The sequence below is a fragment of the Equus przewalskii genome, chromosome 31, assembly GCF_037783145.1.
Source record: "Equus przewalskii isolate Varuska chromosome 31, EquPr2, whole genome shotgun sequence".
NCBI lineage: Eukaryota > Metazoa > Chordata > Mammalia > Perissodactyla > Equidae > Equus > Equus przewalskii.
In genome coordinates, this window is record NC_091861.1 from 4,642,789 (window position 1) to 4,654,724 (window position 11,936).

The 11,936-nt window shown below is 57.4% G+C and overlaps 1 long non-coding RNA gene across 1 annotated transcript; it reads left to right on the forward strand.

Annotated features, from left to right (window-relative positions):
- The first annotated feature begins 1,947 nt into the window (after positions 1-1,947).
- Positions 1,948-11,612, forward strand: LOC139080672 (uncharacterized). The gene is made up of 3 exons (XR_011535371.1): positions 1,948-2,083; positions 2,608-2,788; positions 10,027-11,612. It is a non-coding gene; the product is annotated as an uncharacterized lncRNA (long non-coding RNA).
- Positions 11,613-11,936: the final 324 nt, after the last annotated feature.

An 11,936-nucleotide genomic window follows, 5' to 3' on the forward strand; every position in this document is an offset into this window, starting at 1 on the left:
GCTGGCAGAACAGGCTGTAGCTACAGGACAGAGAGGCACTGTGAGCCGACCAGGAGCCACACGTCAGGTGTCCCCGTACTGCCTGCCAGCAGCTGGAGTCTGGGTGTCCCAGAGGTCGCCACACAACAAGGCCTCGGGCTGACCAGGGGCCATGGACATGGGCTCTCTGGACTGGCCACCATGGAGAGTCCACCCCTGCCCTCCCCTGACTCCAGCTGGCCTCAGCTCTGATTCCCACTGAGCAGCTCCATGTCCCACAACCAGGCCCCAAATCGCTCCTCGGGCTCTAGCCTGTAATTGTTTGCAGCCACCTGGAGCAGCGGGCTCTCCCTCTTGACTCTGTATTCCTGGGACCAGAGGGAAGGAGAGGACGCAGATGAGGCCTGGGTGGGGGATGCTGCAGGGGCCTTCAAGGGGTGAGGAGTGGGGCAGGGGACCAGGCCTGGGAACTCTCCTTCCCTCCAGTTCCATCCAGGCTCCACCTGTTCTCGGAATGGGACAATCAGCCCCGCCTCCAGGAAGTTTTCCTTGATGCCATCCCCCCTGGACCCACCTGCCAATTGCACAGGTCCCCATCCCCTCTCTGTTATCAAACCCTCCCCGTCCATGTAAGGTGCAGGATGCAGCCGGGGACTCTTCTGCCCTGAGGGTCTCTGATTTCCACTCCCCATCCCGACCGGGAGTGCCCCAGCGGCTCACCTCAGTCCTTTTCTCAAGGTTGATCTCCTTCCCCTGGAAGGCAGACAGCCAAGTCCATCAGACAGAGCCCCTGGCCATGACTAGCCTCTATGCCCCCCGTTTCTCATGCGGTACCACCGCCAGGTCCCCAGAGGCGCCGGGCACACAGAGAAAGCAGGCCTTGGAACTGGGCCAGGCTCTGGGCTCCAGAGAAGGAGGACATGGGGCTGAGGCCGAGGGACCTTGTAGCCCAACCCTCTCAGATGACAGACCTGGAGGCTGCGGCCTCAGGCAGAAGGGACAGCTCAGCCACTCACCTGCTGCCTGACTGGAGGGGCCCAACTTCTCTGTCCCACTGTGGGCCCCGCAGGAGGGAGAGGCTGAGTCCAGCTCACAAACCTCTCACAGCTGTGCCCTCCCTCAGGTGGCTCTGCCGCCTCACCAGCCTGGGGACGGAACGGGTGTGTCACACGGACCCTCTGTTCACCCATCCCTGAGATGGGCCGGACGCCCCAGCTCCCAGGGTGGCTCGAGGCTCCCCTGAGAAGAGATGTGCCAGGTGCAGAGAGCTCAGGGCTCAGTTTGGGGCTCCCGTACCCCAAGCCTCAGGATCCGGGTGCCCCTGCCCAGTCCCCACCCTCACTCACCTCCTGATAGTCACCCATCACCAGGTGCAGCATCACCAGATCACCAAGGAAAGGCCAAGAAGGGGACAACGCCCTGTGACATCCGGGTGGGAGGGGATGAGCCCTTGCTCTCAAGTCCCCCGCAGACCCTCCCCTGAAAAGTCCTCCCCTCGGCGTCCTGGCCCACCCCTGAGCTCCCACGAGGAGCCGCCGAGGACACTTAGCAGCCTCCCCTCAACTCCCTCCCTTCACACCCCAAGAACCCCGCACTCCTCCTATCACCTCCCAGGGCCAGGTTCCCACAAGTGACAGGGAACGTGGTCCCTGGCCCTCCCCACCGCAAATCCATCCTGCACCAGCTCTCCAGGGCCTCCTCCTGTCACCTCTACTGGGACTCAGGCACTGTGGCTCCAGGAGGCAGGGCTGCAGGAGCCAGGGCCCTGCTCTCTGAGTCTGAGGCCTCCGGCTGGGTGGGCAGAGCTCCTTCCCCAGGTACCCCCACCTGCTGTTCTGGACTCTCTGTGGTGTATTGCAGGGTGGCAAACGTGGAGGGCCCCTCCTGCCAGGATGGAGGACAAGTCAGTGAGGCCATGCTCCCCTCCCCCCACTTCTCCCCAGCACCACCGGCCTTTGACCCTGGACATCTGACCCCAGCCAACTGCCACCAAGGCTACTCCAACCTCCAGTGTGCTAGGATTCTAGAACAAGCCCAGCTCCAACTGTCACTCTGAGTGTGGCCTGGCCTGGCCTCCCTGAGCCTGTTTCCTCGTCTGGAAAGGGTGAGTCCTCCCCCTCCCTCACAGGGTCTCCTGAGGACTCGTGCCATGACCGTCATCACTGCCCTCCCCTCACCCCTCCAGGGGGAGCAGGGCAGAAAGCTCCGCATGCTCCTCTCCCCGCTTTTAGCCCATCACCCGCCTTGAGGCCTGCGCCACAGGACCATGATGCCTGCATCTCCCCGATGAGGAGACAGAGGCCCAACAGGGGCAGCGAGCTGCTCAGGGCCACAGAGGAGAGGCCACTTGCCCCTCCCAGCCAGAGGCCCTGTTCTCATGTGCTCACCTAACACCCATCCCCACCCCTGACCGGAGCCCTGTGCCCTCAGTTCTCAGGTGTGTCCTTGGCCGAGACGTGGATGGAGAGGGCGGGGTGTCCTGGGAGCCTGGGTGAGTGGCTCCTGCCTGGCCCAGGCCCTGGAGAGTCTGGCCCCCAGGCTGGAACGGAGGCCACGCCAAAGCCTTCGCTTCCCTAAGGAGCCCCTCAGGACATTCCCCTGAACAGAACTCTTTCTTCATCCACTCAGGACGTGGACCCCAAGGTGCCACCTCTGATCAACAGGGAAGGGGGTGACAGGACACTTTGCTGCCTCGCTTACATGAAGCTTCCAACGTCTGCTCAGGAAGCATCCACTAAGAATCCTTCAGGTGGCCAGACACTTCTCCTCAGCCAGCTGGGACATACATCATTGCCAGCTGGGCACTCAGGTGAGACTCCTGTGACTGAGTAGCAGGGACTGTTCTAGGGGCCCAGTGGGGAGTCCCAGAATGCACCCGGATCTGACTCTGCTCCAGACTGAGCCCAGCCTGTTTGTCCACCTGGCCTGTGGGAATCCCTGCCATGCCCATCCCTGGGGCGGGCGGGCTGCACCCCCCTTGGAGACGTGGTGAAGACAGCAGGAGCAGCGGGAGCTTGGCTTCCTGAGGACACTCTGGGCTGGTGGAGGGAAGATAGGAACCCTCACCCACCTCACCCACCCCACAGCCTGCAAGAAGCTAAGTCTGGCAGGATGGACCTGCACAGAAGCCAGAGACCTGCTCATTGTGCCAGCTCGGCAGCCCCTCCTGGACCAGCCCAGCCAGCACCACCACGTCCCGTGACCAGGGCCCCCTGCCCACAGGCTGCAGCCCGTCTGCCCGTGGACCAAAGAGATCCCTCCTCTTGCTAATCTGGACAAGACACACTGGGATTTTTCAGAGAAAGTTTAAGTGAGAAACTATCAAACCACACCCTGCCCTGTCCCCCTCCCCCACACACTCCTCTCTTTCCAGACCTCCCGCCTCCACTCGACCTTGGTCATCAGTTTTCTGCTCAGAGACTTGTCTTTGCTGCACAGGCTGTTAAATTTTCAGAGCTCTCCCTGAGGGGAGGGGAAAGAAGGAAGGATACATGGAGGACTAATGCCTGTGGGGGCTTGAGTGCAAACCCCTTTTATTTGAGACCCCACAGGATGCAAACAGCCTGCACGAGTGCTCTCACTGGGCTCCTCTGAGCACTCAGGTCTCCGTGGGACTGGGGACGGGGCTCTCCTGTGGTCACCTGGGGCCTCCGTTCCCGTTGCTATGGAGCAGCTCTGTTGTGACCAGGGTGAGCTTCAACTGTTGCTATCAAGTCAGCACTTGAAAATCTCCGATTTCGCTCAGCCCAGCAGCACCTGCCATTCAAGGAAACTGATTCCTGAAGCAGAACTGGTGCACTCAGGACCCCAGGAGGCTTAGGGAGCCCCCCTCCTGCCCAGGCCCTGTCCCCAGGGTTTGCCGCCTCCCAGGCGTTCCCCGGTGACTGAGGGGCAATGGCAGACATACGGGAGGTCCCTCCTCTACCAGGTCTCGTGTGCAGAGGCCCACCGACCAGGAAACTCCCCCACGTTTTCTCCAGACGGTCTAAGGAGATATTCTGCAGAGCAGAGACAACAGCGTGTTGTGAGAAGTTCGTTAGGATGTCACACTCCTGGGAAGGGAAAAGAATGAGCTGTCGGTGGGGCGCTGGGGCCTCGCTTGCTCTGGCTTCAGTCCCCTTCAATTTAAATCTCCCGTCCTGGAAAAGACAGGTGCTCAGGGAGCCCTGCAAGGGCACATTTAGGACCCAAAGAGGAACACTCACAGAGAGCAGGATTTTAGCTCCACCCAAGGAAGGAGCCAGGTAGGAAGTGCGCATCCTACTGCTGGGACCTGGACTCCAGGTCTGCATGTCCCTGGCAGGAAGGGCCTAGGGACTGTGCAGGACCTTAGACCACACACTTCAATCCTGAGACCTGATAAAGGAGCAGCAGCAGCTCCCAAGGCCCCAGAGAGGGAGCGCACTGGCCTCCCACAGCATCCCTGGGCCACCTGAATCCAGAGCTCCATGACTTTAACCCTGTCCCAGGCCATCATACTTGGGTTCCCCAGGCAGATGGTGATAACACAGTTGACCACACTTTGAAGTGGTTGGTAGACCCCCAGACGGTGCTCGTTCCCATGCTTGTTTCTCTTGCCCCAAGTGGACTCAGGCACTGAGAGGGCACCAACTTCCTGAAGAGCTATTGGGACACGGGGAGTGTCACTTGGCCCTGCCACACCCCAGCTCTGTGTCTGCAGCCCCTAAAATCCCAGGCAGGGCTCACAGTTTAGAGGTGGAGCTGAGGAAGCTGAGGATGTGGCCTGAGCCTCGTGGGAGCCCCTGGGTTGTATTCTCTGTCCACTGAGGACACCCAGCACAGGATGACCCAGGACGCTGCCCCACCCAATGGCTCAGGCCCCACCCGGCTTCCCATCTCTTCTTCCCCATTTACTGGGCACAGCCACCCTGTGCAGCAGGTCCTGTTAGTGTCCTCTTCTACTGTCCACAGGTGGACAGCAAAGGCGTGGGCCTTCAGGAAGTTGCCCAGGTCATTTGGTAGGGAAGGGGTGGAGCCGGGATGTGGACCCAGATCATAGGAGTCCAGATCAGGTCTGGGGCAGCTGATGGCAGGGGGAAGGCCTGCCCCACCCTGCCCTGAGAGCCCAGCTGCTCCCCGCGTCCACGATCGTTAGCTGTTCTGCGACCTGCTTAGGAGGGAAGGCCGGGAGGTTAGGCTTCTCCTCGCTCAGGGGGTTCTTACCCGCCACAGGCCTGGTGCAGGAAGGCTCTGGGTTTCGAGCCGCTGTATTTTTGGAGCTGGTGATGGAATTCCCATTAGACCTGGTGGTCCAGGTGACTCCAGCTCAGGAGCTGCCACTCCCGCTGGAGCTGATGCTGGTCCTTGCTCCAGCTCCAACACTGCTGATGGCGGTGATACTGACTCCGGCGCTACAGGTGGTGGTATCAATGGAGCTGGAGCTGGAGCTGGCTCTACCTCCGCAACTGGCCACTGTTGTGGTTCTGCAGCTGGCTGGAGACCTGGAGCTGGCACTGGAGCAGGATAAAGAGAAGGGTTCACCCACATGACTGACTTTCCATTGCCTTACCCCAAACAGGAAAGATCCCACTGCCCTTACAGGAATACCCAGCCCATGAACCCGCCCCAGATAGTCTTCACAGCCTGCAGCCCCCCTTACCCTCTGGCTCTGCCTCAGTGGCTTCTAGAAGCTCCAACTAGACCAGGATCACAGGGTCACAGCAATTCAGGACAGAGCTAGGTAAGGTAACCTGCACGTACAGCCCCTTTACCTTGAAAAAGGGACAGTGCAGGGGCTGCATGGAAGTCTGAGAGTTCTGTTCTGGCCAGGTGCCCAGCATGAGAGAGAGGACAGTGGGGAGAGTCGTGTGAAGTGGAGTCTGAAGCCTGGCCTTTCCTTCCACACCGTGCTCCCACAGCTCCCTTATCTGGGTCGAGGACCCACAGGATGGCCCAGCCCACACCCAACCCCCTGTGGCTGTCCGTGCAGTGGAAGGCCTGGTCATCGACCAGGTCTAACAGAGAGCCTGTGGGAGTCTCATCTGCCCACTGACACTCTTCTCCCAGGGCCTGGCCAGAGCCGACCCCATCCCCCATGCACATGAGCATGAGGACTTAGGTTGGAGGCAGATTGGTGAGCAGGCGGCTCGCCACACCTACTATCTGGGGCCCCGGTGGTGGTGGTTAGGACAAGTGGATGTGGAGAGGGCACAGGGTGACATGGGACTGTGGAAAGGATGGGTCTCTCAAGGCCCACTCAGTCCCCTCCCCTCTGCTTCTCAGGGAGGCTGCGACCCCACCCACAGGTCTCTTTGACTCATGTCCTCATGAAGGGCAAGGCCCCAGACCTCAGCCCTCTCATGGGAATCAAACCTGTGCGAGATCCAGAGTTCTGCCAGTCAGTCCTTCCCCAGCCACAGCCCCCAGAGACTCCCAGGCTCTTCTGTGGAGACAGGAGGCCTGCCTTCTGCACCCAAAGACCACTCACGTTCTTAGATGAAGCTCCTGTTGGTCACCCTGGATGGAATACGGCAAGATGCATCCATATCTACAAGAGGCCATGGGGGTGTGACATCCAATATGCTGTGAACATGACTGCTTATGATGTCTAGAGTGACTGTCCCACTCTAAGACAGGATCTCACGCCCAAGGATTGAGTCTGCTCCATTTACTAAATGACCTTATTGGCCAGGAAAGTGCCTGCACGGAGTACGTATTTAACAGAGATTGTTGAAAAATGAACTCAACCGGAACCTCCCCAGGTGTCGACATGGCTCCAGGCCTCCTCTGCCCGCCCCTGGAAATCCCTAATTTGGCTACCCCAAGGACAAGGACCAGGACCAGCTGGATGGAATCTCAAAAGTTCTTTACAAATGGGAAAAGAGGTTGCTTTCCATGAGGCTTTCCAAACTCAGGAAAGCCATGGGACAGTTCGGAGTGAGGCAGAGAGCTTCTCCATGGGAGAGAGAGAATTAATAAAGATGAAAATGTCCAGCATGTCCAGCAGTCCTTTCTGCAGAGCCAGGCGCCAGGGAAGTACCTGCCACAGCTTATCCCATGATTTCCTCCAGTAACCGCACGAGGTTCATCTTCTGACCACTCCACTTTCGGAAGAGCAAAGTGAAGCTCAGAGAGGTGTGTTGACATTCTCCAGACACACAGGTAGCAGGTGGGAGACCCAGAGCTGCGCTGAGGAGGAAGCAGCTCTCACCTGTGGGACAGCTGGCCCAACACCTGCTGGGTGGTGTCGAAGGTGTGGTGGGGGCAGGGCGAGGTGGCAACGTAGCTGTTTCCCCCTGGGGAGGCTGGTGCCAGGGACTCTGTCGCCTTCTCCATTGTGCCTGCCTTGGGGTCAGCATGATCAGGCCCGATGGAGGGACAGGGTTGAGTCCTTTTCACACCGAGTGGACAAAGAGAGACACACCGCGGCATCACCAGGAGCCCCCAGGAGGATCAGGGTCTGGAGCTCAGCCCAGAAACTCCCGTCACCTCAGGAACTCACGCAAGAGGAGGAACATGTGTGCCCACACAGGAAAATGTTCTAGGCTTTAAAAGTCTGATTTGGGGAGAAATAATAAACAGCTGGCACCTTCAAGATGTTCTGTCAGCTGGGAAACAATAACACCTCCCTGTATCAATAGCCTGTGTTAAGAGTGTTGTCCCCGTGAGTCATCAACAAACTTCCCTGCTGTAGATATTGGGAAAGAGAGGGGTAGGGATTCCAGGCGGCTGCTCAAGATCACGAGGTCAGAACTGGAACAGGACACAGCATGGGCTGCGTGACATCCCTCCAAACAGCCTGAGGCTTGGTCTGCTCCTGACATGGAGGGGAAGGCTCTGTGGAAAGCACATTCCTGGGAGGGCCCCAGGGCAGTTGCCAGATTCCAGGCTGGGTCTGGGTCTACCTTGTCATCTTGGGGTCCTGAGTGTGGAGACCCCTCTGTGCCCACACTTACCGCAGACCAGCAAGGCTGTTGTTGGCCTGAGGCACCTGCCCCTCGTCTAGGGAGATGGAGAGTTTGAACCCCTCCACGAGCTCCTCACAGAGGTCCCGGGTGGAGCACTAGAAAGACAGAGCCCGGTCCGGGGCCAGTCTGCCTCAGGGGCCTTCCACCCAGTCTATGGCCCCAAGTTATGGCAGACCCAGCACACTAACACAGCCTGTGAGGACACACTTAACGTGTTCCCTGCGCACTGCTGAAATGGCAACAGAATTGAATCCTGCCAAGGTCCAGCAACATCTAGAGGCTGAAGGGCTGTGGCAAATGACCTCCTTTATGGGATACTATGAAGATGAGTAAGGCCACAGCTCCTGGCCTGGTGGGCCTACAATGACTCGATGGGTTCTGCGAGATGACAAGTTGCAGAGAAATGTACACAACACCTTACTCCCACCCCATTTTCGTACAAACCGCCCTATCAGGTGTGATGATTTGTAAGGGAAGGGCTTACCCGGACAGTGGAGCCAACTGCTCCACGGGATTCCCGGGCGGGAGTTAAAAGAAAATAGCAGCCAAATGCAAAGACAACATAAAATTTTTCTCTGCTATTCCAACAAATGTGCGAAGAGTGTATTTCTACTCTATTACGTAGCAGGTGAGCTCTGTGTGGAGGGCCAGATTTCTCTGGGATCAGGCCTGTGGGATGCTCACGTGGGAAAGCCCTGGCCGGGCCTCAGGGAGTCCCCAGATTTGAGTCTGGGTGCTGGTCCCACCCAGTCATCTCGAGGTCCTGAATGTGGAGACCCTGTGCTGCTCTCTCACCTCGGACCAGCGCTGGATGGTGAATGTGGCCTCCTGCTCCTGCCCCTTGTCTACAGAGTTGGAGCGGTTAAACCCACCCGCCAGCTCCTCGAGGCTCTCCTGAGTGGAGTTCTGCAAAGACAGTGCCCGAGAGCCAGGCCAGGAGGAATCAGGGGCTGCCTGCACACTGCCACTGGGACCAGCTCCCAAGGGGAAGTCTGTTCCTCAGTTCAGGCACAGAGATCTCCAGTCAGGAGGGAAGGAGATGACACCTCTAGGGCTCGGTAACTAGGAGTGGAGGAGCTCACCTTCTCATGCTGCCAGCCACGACCTGGGGTCTGAGCACGACAGGCCCAACAGGCTTCCCACCCTAACAACCAGCTCCTGCCCAGGAAAGATCCACCCCTCATCCCTGCCTTCCTCCTTCCACACTCTCACACACACACAAGCACACACGCACACACGCACACGATCAGGGCGAGGGGTGTGGGGCTGCTCAGGTGGGATCACAGCTGCATCCTGGTCTGCATGGCCTGCCCTGGGCTGCCCCGTGTTACCTTTGGGTGCCTCCTGCCAAATGGCCAGATGTGTTGGGGATGACGGGTAAGCTAACATCTACAACGACAAAAACGATTCTCTTTCTGGGCCTTTCTGAGCCCAGAATCCCTGAAAGTTGGGACCCAACCACAAAACGTCCTTGTCTGTTGAGCACTCCAGTCAAGTGAGCTGGATAGGGGGCTGTGGGTGCCTGATTGGTAGCAGAGTCCTAAGTTCTGTTGAGCTCCACGACCAAGGAAGTGAGGTCACTTTTTCAAGAGTCATTACCAGGGCCACTTTGTGCAATCACTCTCCCAAGCCCCCCTGAACAGCTATTGCTCACCCTCGTTCCCCACGTCATCTCCTGAAGGGTACACAGTGAGCCAGCACTGCCCTAGCCACGGCTCCCTGGAAACCTAACTAGGGTCGTAGCTTTGAAGAGACACAGCTGAATTCAGACCTCCGTTTTCTTACCAGTTCTGCGTCCTGGGGAAGTCACTGTGCCTCTCAGGTCCTCTCCAGTCTCCAAACCTGCACAATGGGGATCAGGCTACAATCTACTTCTTAGGGACATCATCAGGTAGATATGAGATAATATCCATAACCTCTGTGGGCTGGTGTCACATGTATCTAAGGCACAAACTTAGAGATGGAAGAATTAGGAGAAGGGGTGAGATGTAGCATGGAGCACCACTCAAAGCAGGCCTGGGTTCCAGCACTGTGACGTTGGAGAACCCAGCACTGTGACGTTGGAGAACCCAGCACTGTGACGTTGGAGAACCCAGCACTGTGACGTTGGAGAACCCAGCACTGTGACGTTGGAGAACCCAGCACTGTGACGTTGGAGAACCCAGCACTGTGACGTTGGAGAACCCAGCACTGTGACGTTGGAGAACCCAGCACTGTGACGTTGGAGAACCCAGCACTGTGACGTTGGAGAACCCAGCACTGTGACGTTGCAGCAGTCGCTTCCAACTTGGCCGCATTTTCAGGTCAGCGTCATGAGGGGGGGTGAAATGAATGGAAATTCAGGTATTGTCATCCTGTGGCATAAAACCATTCAATTGTTTTGTGTTATATTTAAAATGAGACCCAAGGGCCTCATCTTGGCCTATGGGGTGGACAACCTCCACAGTGGTACCCAGTAAATCTCACCCATGGGATACACCTCCCTGTGGATCCACTCAGTGGTTAGTAACTGTCTTCTGACCAATAGCATACAGCCAATGTGATGGGGTGTCTTGTCTGAATTTTAATTACACAAAGTCTCTTGCTTTCCTCTTCCTCCCTCTCTTGGTTCCATCTCTCTCTCAGTCTATTGTATCCCTGGAACTGGGGAATCGAGCACTGGTGTTTTGGACTGCCCAGTGTGCCCTAATGTGGCCCTTAGAGGAGAGAAGCAAGGGGGTGCCCAGGCCACCAGACAGAAGGGAACTCAGGCTCTCAGTCCAAACCGAGTCCTGAAAGCTGAGAGTGCACTTGGAGCCAATCCTCTCCCAGTCGAGCCTCAGTTGAGGCCACAGCCCCAAACTGTTAAACACATTGAGGCAGAGGAACCCAGCAAAAACGTGCCTGATTGCTGATCCACACAAATGGTGAGATGGTAAACATTTGTCGTTTTCAAATGCAAGGTTTAGGGGCAACGTAGTCAGAGAGGAAAAGGTAACTAACAGCCTCCCAGGCCCTGGCCCTACCTTCCACCCCATCTCCTGTTCTCCTCCCCAGTGCCCTCTGGCCACAGCGCCACCTTTCTAACCTCCTCTGGCCAAACCTACTTCTGTCAGCAAGACTGCACCAGTGGTGCCTTCTCCCTGACACACTGCTCCAGACTCGTGCAGGGCTGGCTCCCTCTTGTCATTGTGGTCACAGCAAATGTCACTCCAGTGAGGCCTTCAGACCCTCCTGCCCAGTTGACCCCCAGCCCTCCCTCACAGCCCCCTGCTGTGTTCTCCACAGCACCTGCCCTTTTCTTTCTCAGGTCTTTGCTGTTGTCCATCTCTCCTCCAGACTGTGAGCTCCCCGCAGGCGGGGACCACTCGGTCATTTTCAGCCCGCACGGGGGCCACCCGGGTGCCTGGCACAGGGGGAGTGCTCAGCACACAGCTGCTGAATGAAGCAATGGGAAGACCTTGCACCTTCCTCCTGCTTCTGACCCACTTTGACTGTGGAGATGAGGGCTAGTAATTGGAGGGGCTAGTTGTTTCTGAGGCGGGGCAGCCAGAAAGACCACTGCATGACTCTTCGCTCCTCCAGGAGCCCAAGCAACGCTAGTGGCCACCATGTAAATTGTAGGTGCTCGGCATAAAGACTTGATCTACATATACTACGTGTTGATTACCACAATAAGTTTAGTCAACATCCACACCAAAATAAAAAAAATTTTTTCCCTTGTGATGAGAAGTTTCAGGACCTACTTTCTTAGCAACTTTCAAATATATCACACAGCAATGTTAACTTATACAGTGCTGTATATCAATTATATCTCAATACAATCGAAAAGAACAAAAACTCAGTGGCCATCACTGACACTGGAAGCCTCTGCCCCCTGGTGGCCAGCACTAGCACTGCAGCCCAGGCAGGAACTCCCCCAAGCAGAAAGGCTGCTTTCTTTGGGTGTCCTCAAGGCAGAGGGTCTCCAGTGTCCCGGGGTAGAAGAGCAGGACCTGCAGGCTTCCAGGGAGTGGGGGGAATCTCAGGAGTCTGCCTTTCCCCTCGTCT